This window comes from Myotis myotis, unplaced genomic scaffold, assembly GCF_014108235.1.
Source record: "Myotis myotis isolate mMyoMyo1 unplaced genomic scaffold, mMyoMyo1.p scaffold_m19_p_9, whole genome shotgun sequence".
NCBI lineage: Eukaryota > Metazoa > Chordata > Mammalia > Chiroptera > Vespertilionidae > Myotis > Myotis myotis.
The window spans coordinates 9,078,792-9,091,029 of NW_023416401.1; the positions used below are offsets into that span (position 1 = coordinate 9,078,792).

Genomic DNA, 12,238 nt, shown 5'->3' on the forward strand with positions numbered 1-12,238 from the left:
CTTGAAGCCAGGATGAAGGAAGAAGAGATAGACGCCCTGGAGAGAAAGATGTGGGTGAGAGTTAACACTGCACAGCACAGAAGGTTGACTGGGTGCTGTGCGCACCACCTGGAGGTGGGGCAGCGCTGTTCAGGCGCAGAGCATTGGGCTGCCTACTGGATATTGCTGGAAAGGGATGTTCTCTCGGAGCAGAACATCGCTGCTGGCCCTCCTGGGGGCTCCAGGAGGGTACAGAGCATGTCAGTCCACCCAGGCGATGCTTAGAGAGGAAATGTGGTCAAGTGGACACGACACCCAACACCTCGCCAGGAGTTTGGAAAGCCAGGTTCTCGAGATGGCTTCTCCACAAGAATCAGGATGATCTGACCAAGGCCTGGGTGCTCCCTACACCCCAGAATCTGTGTCTGTAAAATGAGGGCAATGATGATCCCCAAGATTCTACTACTCCAACTCCGCGAGAGTCAAGCTTGGTTCCTTTAGGACTGTGTCCCTTTAATTTGACATAGCCTAAGAGTCATCTGTGACACTGGTTTAAACAAACACAGATTGTTTGTCTTTACCGCAAAATCTTCAGAGGATAAAGCAGGAAACTGAATTGTTAACTGGAGACTCAGCTGTAGAACAATGAGTAACAGTGACCCAAGTCCCCACTGTCCTAACCGGCTTTGATCTAATTTCAGAATGAAAAGTAGAAAGCTGTGTCTGTGCTCCTATTTCACAAACATGCCCAGATACGAGCATGTTAGCACTAAAAGAGCAGGACCATTTTGCTTATTCTCCTTCTATTAGATATAATAACGAATCTCTCAATTTGTCCAGGGCTTCATTAAACACTCATTTGAAATAAAAAAAAAATATGTGGTTTGTAAGCATTTTAAGTTTGTTTGACTTCAGTGCAAAACAAACAAAAAAAAAGTCCAGAAGAAAAGGATGAAGACGAAGGTATGAAGGAAAAAATGGAACTGGCTGTAAAATTACTTTCATTACCCAGAATCCCAGGAATACCATCATAGACCATCAGACAGATCACCATCAAGTGGATTACAGGTGTGCCCCTTCCTGATGCTGCATGAGGACTCGATTGGCTCTGTCTTATATTGTGAGGTCCTTTCAGCACCTTTGCAACACAGGCTTACAGGGAAAGCAGGAAGAGGCAGAACAGGGAACTCCAACCCAGCTCCACCTTACTGTGGTGGGAGCGGCCAACGAATGGTCCATCTCAAGGTGTGCAGAGGGGTCTGGCTGACCTGGGCTCAAACTTGGTCAATAGTTGCATCCAATGAGGAGCTGGATGAATACTAGAGGGTAGTATGGTCCCCGAGACAGTAACAAGAGTAGGTATTAAGATCCTCTAGCAGACTTCAAGGCCTCTTTGGAACATGCACAACCCACTTGTGCACATGCACACACATGCATTTTTCTGTTCTGTGTGCCTAAGTTAATATACCTATTTTGCCCTTTTGGGCACTAAGAAGGCTTTTGAAAACCGAAAAATGAATCTGGCTCTCATAGAGGGAGATATTGTGGAGGCATCTCAATAAAAGTTGTTTGTTTGTTTGTTTGTTTAAAGGAATGGGCCAGCTGGTGTGGCTCAGTAGTTGAGCACTGGCCTATGAACCAGGAGGTCACAGTTCAGTTCTGGTCCAGGCACATGCTCAGGTTATGAGCTCAATTCCCAGTAGGGGGCATGCATGAGAGAGCCAATCAATGTTTCTCTCTCATCAATATTTCTCTCTCTCTATTCCTCACCCTTCCTCTCTATAAAATCAATAAAAAAATATATTTTTTTAAAAAAAAATAAATAAAAGGAATAAAATGTCCAGATCTTTGAATGACACAAACAATCTTACTTGTTTTGGAACTCCATGCCTGCAAGTAATTCCAAGTTCTCATTGTTGCCTGAAGTACAATCAACATCAGACCTTATTACACCCATTTTGCTTCCTAGTGATTTGAGGAATATTTGGATCATATGCTCAGACGGACCAATAAATAAATAAATGGCCAAGGACCAGTTTGAGTGACAACAAAAACCATAAAACTGGCCTGACTTGGAACCTGGCTGGAGTTGCAGGAGGTCATCTCAGCAGAGGAATGTGGTGTCCGACTGCCCTTAGTGGTCATGTTCTGGGGTGAAAGCTGGACCCACAGGACCCGTATGGCGGTGGTAGAAGGGATGTCCAGGGAGACGCTGATAGCTGAGTCAGCCACAGCAGAGACAGCACTGTCGCTGATGCGTAAAGTGTTTCTGTAGAGACATTTTATCCTATTTGTTAAATGTAATAAATCTCCTCTTACCCTAACCGGTTTGGCTCAGTGGATAGAGTGTCAGCCTGTGGACTCAAGGGTCCCAGGTTCGATTCCGGTCAAGGGCATGTACCTTGGTTGCGGGCACATCCCCAGTAGGGGGTGTGCAGGAGGCAGCTGATCGATGTTTCTCTACCATTGATGTTTCTAACTCTCTATCCCTCTTCCTTCCTCTCTGTAAAAAATCAATAAAATATTTTAAAAATAAATAAATAAATAAATCTCCTCTTGTCTAAGTAGTAAATGGTTTGCTTTTGGCAAAGCTTCAAAGAGAAAAAGTCAACACGCATGATCAATGGAGAAGAAAGAAATTGGTCAAACAAGTGTGGCAGACATTAGATGAGGGGAGGACCCCACACTCTGAATAAAAACAGGCAGGCCCCAGAGTAGAGATAGGATGACAAATCCAAGCCAGATAGGAGGTATGAGAGGCAAAAACTAGCCCTGGGAGAGAGACTGGTAAGAGCTACACAGCATATCAATCTCCATCTAGCTTCAGTTGAGGGCAAGACTCTGGTCCAAGAAACACGTACAAAACAGGAGCCCAATCTTATAAACACGACAAAGATGATGGAGTTAAGGTCTGAATTGAAGAACATGCGGGTGCCCAGGGAGCACACCCAGGCATAGAGCAGACATGACCAGCAGATGGCGCCATATACATTGCTTTTTTAGTACCACCCTCGGTGATGTTTGGCTACTGGACTTTGTAGCTGAAGGCATCAGTACAACTGGGAATAGCTGGGGAAGAACAAATAGGAGACCTTTCCAGCATTGAGGCCTGTCACCTATAGGAGCTACTGAAAGCAACACTTTGCAGTTTATTCCATTTATTTCCAAGGCCTGATCTGATTGACCTCTATTCAAGTAGCAGTATGGTCAAGGGAGATAGGTGAATAAATGTTCACATAAAAATTAAGTATTTACTCTTCATAAGGAAGTCATTGCTCATTATTCAATGTCACCCTACATCATCATCAATATCTTTACAAACGAATAAAGATGGTGATATTTAGGCCATCGGGTTATTAAAAAAAATCTAACATTCAATATTATCAGTAATTAAAGACAAGATGGACAAAAAAAATAGACAATTTGGTGCTCAAAAGAATTTCTATGCAATAGCATATTGGGACATTAATTATCACTAGTATCTATATATAGTTGTTTTTGTACCATTATATATAACCTCCCATGAGAAATTCTAGAATTTGTCCCAATTGTATGTACATGGTATGTATAAGATATGAGGTGGCCCACAAATGGATGATGTCAAACCACTTCTTAATATGCTTGGGAGTATCCAGCTCTATCCTCTTAGTTCCAGCCTAGGTCCCCGTCTCCTGCAACCACTTTGCATAACATTTCTGGAGCCTTGATTCCTGGCTTCAACGTGAATGCAAATTCCTTCCTACAGGATCACGGGAGAGAACTGGCTTCTTGGAGATCATCTCACGAGGCAGACGTGGACCAGGAGATACAACAGTCTCGCAACTCAAGACTAGACAGTGAGGTTTGTAGCCTGTCCCAGAGCATGGAGACAGTAAAGTATCATCTTCAAATGTCTGCTAAAAGTACTTGCAAAACACATCTCTAAAAAAGAGTCCATCTAGCATATACAAAGGTATATATAAGGCTACATTCTATATTATTCCATTATAAGGCCATCTGGCATAGGCACAATTATAGGAACAACAAAAAAAAGAGGTGCTAGCTCCAGGGGTTTGGGATGGGGCACCGGGCTGACGACAAAGAGACAGTGATAGGAGACATTTGAAGTGAAGGAACTGTTTTGTACCTTGATTGGGAAGGTGGTTACATAACCAAATGCATTTGTCAAATCACATAGACCTGTATATCACAAAGAGTTAATTTTACTATATGTAACAAAGTAAATAAAGCAAGGTTTAAAATTTATTAAAATGGTTGATGCAAGTCGAGATCCATATGCAACTGTCAGGTTGAAAATTTAAATCAGCACACACTCCATCCCATATCAACAACGCTCTGGTGAAGTGACCAGCAGTTAATTTCCTTTTTTTAAGGCTCTACCTTAAAGAATCTTTGTCCAAGTTAAAGAAACCTCTCATTGAGAAGTTAGACCAATCCTCAGGATATCCTGGAAGAGGCCCTGTGAGGGCCAGGGCTTTATCTCCACCCGGTACCAAGGATCCCTGCCACCATCTGCCTGCACTGATTCCCACTCATTGAAGATACATGCATAGAGCTCCTGCATGTGTTGAAGCTTATCAAGAGCTTCTACCCTCTTATTATGAGTAATTTACAAATAAAAAATGTTCTCCTTTGACGTAAAGAAAGAAATAGGACTTATCCCTAGTTATTAAGACTTATTCTCAAACTTACACAGAAAAGTAAAAAGGAAAGATATGTAAGGCCTGCAAAGAAAAGACTCAAATATTTGGAGAAAATGAATTCCAACCCAAATATAATAGGAAGAATTACAACATGCTTTTAAATTTATTTATTCAATAAAAATACACAGAACAAAATAAACACCTAAGGACATATTTCTTGGGGGGAAAAGAATCGAAAAGCTAAAGTTTCCTTGAATACGTCTTTTGAAATCTCAAAGATATTTTTTCATCCGATTGAAACAATGCTCAAAACCATCTTCACCTGTGAAAATCCTACCCGTCTTTCAAGATGCAACTCAAAAGAAAGTGAGACATTCAACCTGAAATAACGGTGAAATTAGGTTTCCTGGTATAGTTCTAGAAACGTGGCAAAATCCAATGCCAATTTGTGGAATCAAAAGGACACTGTGAAATTAGAAGAACCCTACATCAGTGGTTTTCCAACATCAGCGTGCATTAGAATCGGGGAAAGGCCTGGAAAAAGACAGGTCACTGGGTGGGCTCCACCCCCTGAGTTTCCGGTTCATTGGGTCTGAAGTGGGACCCGGGAATCTGCATTTCGAACAAGCTTCCAGGAGAGGCTGATGCCCATAGTTTGGGAAGCATATTCTGAGAATCACTGCCCTACATATCACGAGAGTCCAATAAGATAATGCATGTAAAAGTGTTCCATACAGTGGAAATTGCTATATGCATGTAAGGAATCTTTCCTTTAATGCTAGGTTTACACTGAATTCTTTAAAAAGGCTTCTTTGTCTCCCTAACTAGATTTTGAAAACCTATACATAATACTTTGTACTTCTTTCCTGATGCTGCCAGGAGTCTAAGATTGAAGTTGTTTTTATTGTTTTTATTACAGCAACTAGACTTCACGGAGAGCATTGAGACCGCTCAGTCCCCTGCAGTGCACAGCACATTACCTTGTCCTCAGTGGGGATTCTGGGCAATAAGTTCTTCAACTGAGGTGAACATCTCTTATTAGAAGAATACTGCTTTGCTTTCTGGTGGTTGTAATGAAAAGACAGTGGGACGATATTACAAAGCACAACAATTTATTATCTCCCTGAATTGTATGTCTAAAATCACATTGAAACTGATACTCTGTTGTCTATTTTTTTTAAATGTTTTTTTTTTATTTCAGAGAGAAAGAGAGAGATAGAAACATCAGTGATGAGAGAATGATTGATCAGCTGCCTCCTGCAAGCCCCACGCTGGGGATCGAGCCTGCAACCCAGGCATGTGCTCTGACCAGGAATCAAACCGTGACCTCCTGGTTCATAGGTTGATGCTCTCAATCACTGAGCCACACCAGCCAGCCTCTGTTGTGTATTTGAACAAATTGTAGATGTTGAATAAAGTGTATACTGAACTATGTAAGTGTTAATTGCTAAGTACATTTCTGGGCATACATTTTTCAAGTTGGATATAAGTTTCTTGATCAATTATGTAAATCTTCCAAGTGTGACTTTATTCCATGAGTAAGTCTGTTTTCAACTTCATTTCTTCTCCATGGACTAGAATCTGTTACAGGTATGAGAGCAGTGCTTCACTTCCACACTCCACACAAGCAAGATTCCTACACAAATACTGGTTGTGGTAAGAAGGCCACGCCTGCCCACTGTGAAGAAACTGGGCAAGCCCACTCTTAGGGAAGAACAGATAGAGTACTGATGTTAAGCTGCAAGTGGCCACTAAGCATTACAATGTTGAATTGTCCATTGTCCTTTGCATTTAACAGCAATGCCTCCTTTGTTCAAGGCAAAGAAACCATCATAATTATGGAAATGCAGGCATCAATCACCCCATGGCATCATACGCTAAGGGATGGAAAGACTTTTCCAACACCCTGGGATGATGTCCTTGTTGACAGTTACTTATTTTGCCCCCACACAAAGTCAAACTCTATGGGGACTGGCAAAATGGAAAAATAAAATTCTGAAATTAACTTTAGCTCACTCATGACTTTTTTGGTTGATACAGTACCCCCCCCCTTATCCACCCACAAGGGATATGTTTCAAAACCCCCAGTAGATGCCTGAAACCACAGATATTACCAAACCCTATATGCACTGATTTTCCCCCTATTAATACAACCTTTTCACTTAAAGGAAGCACTTTGCAGCTTCTCTTTGGCATATCCGAGTTATCAGCTTCGATACTCTTATGCTTTGGGGCCATTATTAAGTAAAGTAAGGGTGACTTGGCCACAAGCCTGTGATACCGTGACAGTTGATCTGACAACCCAGATGGCTACTAAGTGAGTAACGGGTGGGGAGCATCTACAGTGTGGAGACTCTGGACAAAGGGGTGATTCACATGGGGGAGAGGGGACAGAGAGGGACAGTGAGAGGTTCTATCATGCAACTCAGAAGCATGCAACTTAAAACTTATCAAGTGTTTATTTCTGAAATTTTCCATTTATTATTTTTGGGCCACAGTAACAACCATGGAAAGTCAATCCTCAGACAACCCTCAAAACAATATTGTTTTGTTTTAATATATTTTTTATTGATTTCAGAAAGGAAGGGAGAGGGGGAGAGAGATAGAAACAGCAATGATGAGAGAGAATCATTGACTGGCTGCCTCCTGCAAGTCCCCCACTGGGGATCGAGCCCACAACCCAGACATGTGCCCTGACCAGGAATCGAACTGTGACCTCCTGGTCCATAGGTCAACACTCAACCACTGAGCCACTGTGGCCCAGCAATTGTATTGTTTTTCAGATGTTACAACTCATACCCTGAAGGGGAAAGTCAAAATCCATGCCTGACTTACCTTGAAAGAGTGCTGGGCCCCCATCCGCTTACAGTCAGGTAGATTTTGGTTATCTATTGCCATAAAATAAACCACCCCAAACAGTTTAAAACAACAACAATGTGATTGACTCTGTTTTGCAAGTTGGGATCAGCGGGGGTGGCTAGTCTCTGCTCCGGGGTGTGTAAACTGAGGCAGCACCACTCCCAGGATGGCTCACTCACATGACTGGCAAGCTGGTGCTGACTGTTCCCTGGGAACTAGCCAAGGCCGATGGCTGATGGCCGATGGCTGATGGTCTCACCCATGGGGCGCTCTCTGCTCAGGCTGACCCACTGCACGGCAGCCGGCCAAGAGGAAGAAAGCGGAAGCTGCCAGTCACGTGAGTGCATCGCTTCCTCTGCCTCCAACTGACTAAGCTATTACAGAACTAGTCCAGATGAAAGGAACAGAGAGACGGCCCACCTCTCCATGGGGTCAATGCGAAAGAAAACGTGGCCATGTTTAACCTGTCACTGCAGATTCTAAAACCAGACATTAAATGGGGGCAGAGGAAACCAGAGTCTTCCTTGAATCTTAAGACAAAACAATGCTGGACTCAGTGCTTCTCAGTGTGCGGGCCCCAGGCCAGGAGCTTCACCTGAAAACTCGTTAGAAATACGAATGCTCAGGTCCCACCCCAGACTGGCTGAATGAGAGTCTGTTTTACATTAATATGGAGGATATTTTCCCCCTGACGCTGGATTTTGCTGAACCAATTGTACAAGTGGAAAATCAATTTCGTGGTAGTAAACAGCTATGTTTACTTAGAAGGCAGAATAACAAAGGAAGCTGAAGATCTGGACTGACTTGAAGCAACACAAAATGTTTACCTATGACTTAACATTCTAAAAATGTTTATTGGGGTTTCTACATAATAGATTTGTATCTCTACGGTGGTTAATCTTTAGTAAATATGTTCTCAGTATCACGTGGTTTGTACTTATTATGCACTGTCTTATTAAATTCCAATTAAATCCATACATGAGAACATTAATTTAAAGTGCTACCAGAAGGACTGATGACAAAATAAATTACTGCTGGAAGCCCTGGAGTTATTCAAAGAAAGATGGCAGCCTCCACTTGTTGGCAGCAAAAGAAAAGCAATTAAAAAGTTCCAGTCACCAAGCAGTCTGAATACAACCTTTCAGATTGTACTTATGATTGCATCTGCTTAAAGAAAGGTAAGTCAAGTAGGCCATGAAGCTCATTACAATTCTTATTTTTAAAATACTTATAATCAGGCCGGCCAGCATGGCTCAGTGCTTGAGCATTGACCTATGAAACAGGAGTTCATGGTTTGATTCCCGATCAGGGCACATGCCCGGTTGCAGTGTGGGGTGTGCAGGAGGTAGCTGATTGATGATTCTCATCATTAATATTTCTGTCTCTCTCCCTCTCCCTTCCTCTCTCTGAAATCAATTTTTTTTAAAATTTTTAAGTCCTATCCTATATAATAAAAGCCTAATATGCTAAGTGGGTGGTCATCCAGTCATCTGTTCAACCAATCAAAGAGTAAGATGCTAATGATATGCTACAACCTCTCAACCGCTCGCTATGACGTGCATTGACCACCAGGGTGCAGACAGTCAACCAGTCGACCAGTCACTATGATGTGCACTGACCACCAGGGGCAGACACTCCGACTGGTGGGTTAGCTTGCTGCTGTCCGGACATGCCCTGGAGCCCTACCAGGGCCCCTCCCTGGCCCCAATTGTGCACCGGTGGGGTCCCTCAGCCTGGCCTACACCCTCTCACAATCTGGGAACCCTGGGGAGATGCCAGAGAGCCGGTCTCGGCCCAATCCCTAAGCCAGGCTAAGAGACCCCACTGGTGCATGAATTCGTGCCCCAGGCCTCTAGTATAATAATAATATTCTATTAGCATTCATAGCAACATGTATTATATAGATATCTCTATCTATGCACATTACACACTACACAGAGCATGACCATGGGGAGGAGATAGAATAACCACAAAAAGCTAACCCAGAGCCAGGTTACTGCATAGCCCTGAGCCCTTTAATGGAAGACTCAACAGCCCTGAAACTTGAATACCCCTGAGATCCTCCCAGCACCACAGCCCAGTGGGATTTTAATGGATATAAGGAGACTCTTGGTCCATAAGAGGACTGAGAAAATGTTCAGTTATGTTTACTGTGCTCCTGTCAAGTGAATGTGTTCAATGCATTTTATGTGTTCAATATTTCATCCAAAAAGATAGATTCTTTTTTAAGTTGGCTATTTATAGACAAGTCATTATTCATCTAGAAACACTATCTCTCTTTCCAGTCGCATGAGGTATATTTGTTGTGGTTTAGGATGATCTATTTTTATATATATTTTTTTCAATTAGCAATAATCGTGCCTCGGATAAACCTCATTGGCTACGATACTGCCACTGCTCAAAGCTAGGATGATCTATTTAAATAAAATGCTTCTAAGTCTCTATAGATTCCCTTAAGGAAGCTAACCAGCATCTCCCTCTGAGGGTGTGATATTTACTCCACTAAAATAGCAAAACTCAGAACTCACAGCCTGGCCCTTTCTTCCACAAAGTGAGGCAAGGAGCCCTGAAAACCTGTCTTGCTCAAAACACTGATCCAGGCTAAAAAAAACAAGCCTTCAAATGAAATAAGACCCGAAAGGAGACATCACATGAAACAGTTCCTCTCATCACCCAAGGGCCACGGAAGCCAGGAGGCACCAAATGCCTCAACTTGTTTTTTCACATTTTCCAATAAAGTTTTCTGTATTTGTTCCAACGCTTATTCCTTGCTCCTCTCTTGGAGGAGGACAAGATTCTTGGCCTGAGGTGATTCTGGGTTCTGCATTCCTTCCCCTTGAAACCTCTCGAAGACCTTATTCCACAGGTCATTCTTTATGCTACTACTCCTCATCAATAATGAGACACCCCAACAGGGCAGGACATTCCCCAGAGAGGAAGAAGAGGAGGCAGTGGCAGGAAAGTGGGATGTGAGGAATTCTAGGAGAGGCCAGGATAGCTTAAGAAACCTGGAGGCACTTGGGAAGATAACACCTTATGAGACCTGGAAACACCAAAGGCAACTTGGCGTAGAGGCAGCGCAAATGGCCTGAACTCTAGGGGGGCTCAAAACCAGGTTCTGCAGCTCACTAGCTCTGGCCTTGAGTCAGAGCTCCCTATACCTCTGCTTCTTCCGCTAGAAAATGGAGTAATAATACTTCCCTCACATCGTCTAAAGGTTGAAGGGGATATGTATGCACAGTGCCTTATAGAATGACCGATGGACAGTTTGGCCTTTTATGTGTTGTAGGTCCCTCCATGTAGAAAGGACCAAGAACACTGATGGAAGCAAACACCTGCTCCTCCAGGAGCAGCACCTGAGAGGTAGCAACATAGTTGCAAGTATGTGAACCAGCCAGGCATCACCCACCTCCTTCCCTCTCATTCATCGTGGAGGCTTATGGGACCCGGATACAAATCACCAATGCCACCCTGGGTATGGCTAGGGATGCATTCTTCAGTGTTTCTGTCTTTGTTTTAATTTCAGGTTGTCTGCTCTAAATTGCACCTGAAAGACGGATGAGGAGTGAGGGTGAGAGTTGCCATTCTGCCTCTTCCATTTGAGGCCATCCCCTCCAGGCCTCCTGCCTGCCCCCAGAGCCCACAGACATATGCTTCTGGAGTATAATACAGTGTAGGGAACAATCATGTTACATGATTCTTACCTAACAGCGGCCTAACTGAGAGTCATTATAGTTACTTAGTGCATAAAGCCAAGCATGTACTTTTTCCAGGTGGGGAGACTGAGGCGGGAAGGCAGGCAGAGAAAAGCAGCACAATAAATGAAGCTGATGTGGACTTTACCTTTGTAAGCTGGGGTCACTATTTCAGTCTCATTGACGTCCTTGCCTGGAGGAACCCTGAGATGCTCAAAGAAGGGCTCATGGGCTCATTTGCATGATCCTTCTGAATCTCAGGGGGCAGCCTCTAGGGGACTAGGGTTTAGTCATAGTCTCTATGTTCAGGCTAAAAGTCCCCTTTGGAATGCAGGTCTATGTGCTACACAAGTGTCTGCAACCGACAGTTTCTCCTTCAGGAGACATTTTCACTTAGTCAACATAAAAATTTTATGTTCTTCCTTAGTTCTTCCTATTTCTTGTGAAATAATCAGCCTGGCCTTATGTGTTAAAACTCACCTGACCTCAGCAGGCTATGGCAATGAATGTCATTGCCAACGTGATGTCTTCTAATCCAGCACGTCTCCACCTTGGCCTGACATTGGGACCATTTGGGTGGGGTGCTGATGCCTGGGATCTACCCAGAGATTTGGATTTAACTGGTGTGGGGGCAGTCGGGGTATCAGGAGTCTTTTTTTAAGTTATTGATTGATTTTAGAGCGAGAGGAGGGGTGAGAGAGAAAAATAACATCGCCGTAACCGGTTTGGCTCAGTGGATAGAGCGTCGGCCTGCGGACTGAAAGGTCCCAGGTTCGATTCCGGTCAAGGGCATGGACCTTGGTTGCGGGCACATCCCCAGTAGGAGGTGTGCAAGAGGCAGCTGATCGATGTTTCTCTCTCATCAATGTTTCTGGCTCTCTATCTCTCTCCCTTCCTCTCTGTCAAAAATCAATAAAATATATTAAAAAAATAAAAATAAAAAATAACATCGACTTATAGTTCTATTTATCTATGCATTTATTGGTTGATTTTTGTATGTGTCCTGACCAGGGATTGAACCCTCCTGAATGGGTAGGGTGCCTTGGACAGGAAAAAGACCAC

The 12,238-nt window shown here is 43.3% G+C and overlaps 1 pseudogene; it reads right to left on the reverse strand.

Annotated features, from left to right (window-relative positions):
* Positions 1-9,714: 9,714 nt before the first annotated feature.
* On the reverse strand, positions 9,715-9,887 carry LOC118663934 (annotated as a pseudogene).
* Between the last annotated feature and the right edge of the window lie 2,351 nt (positions 9,888-12,238).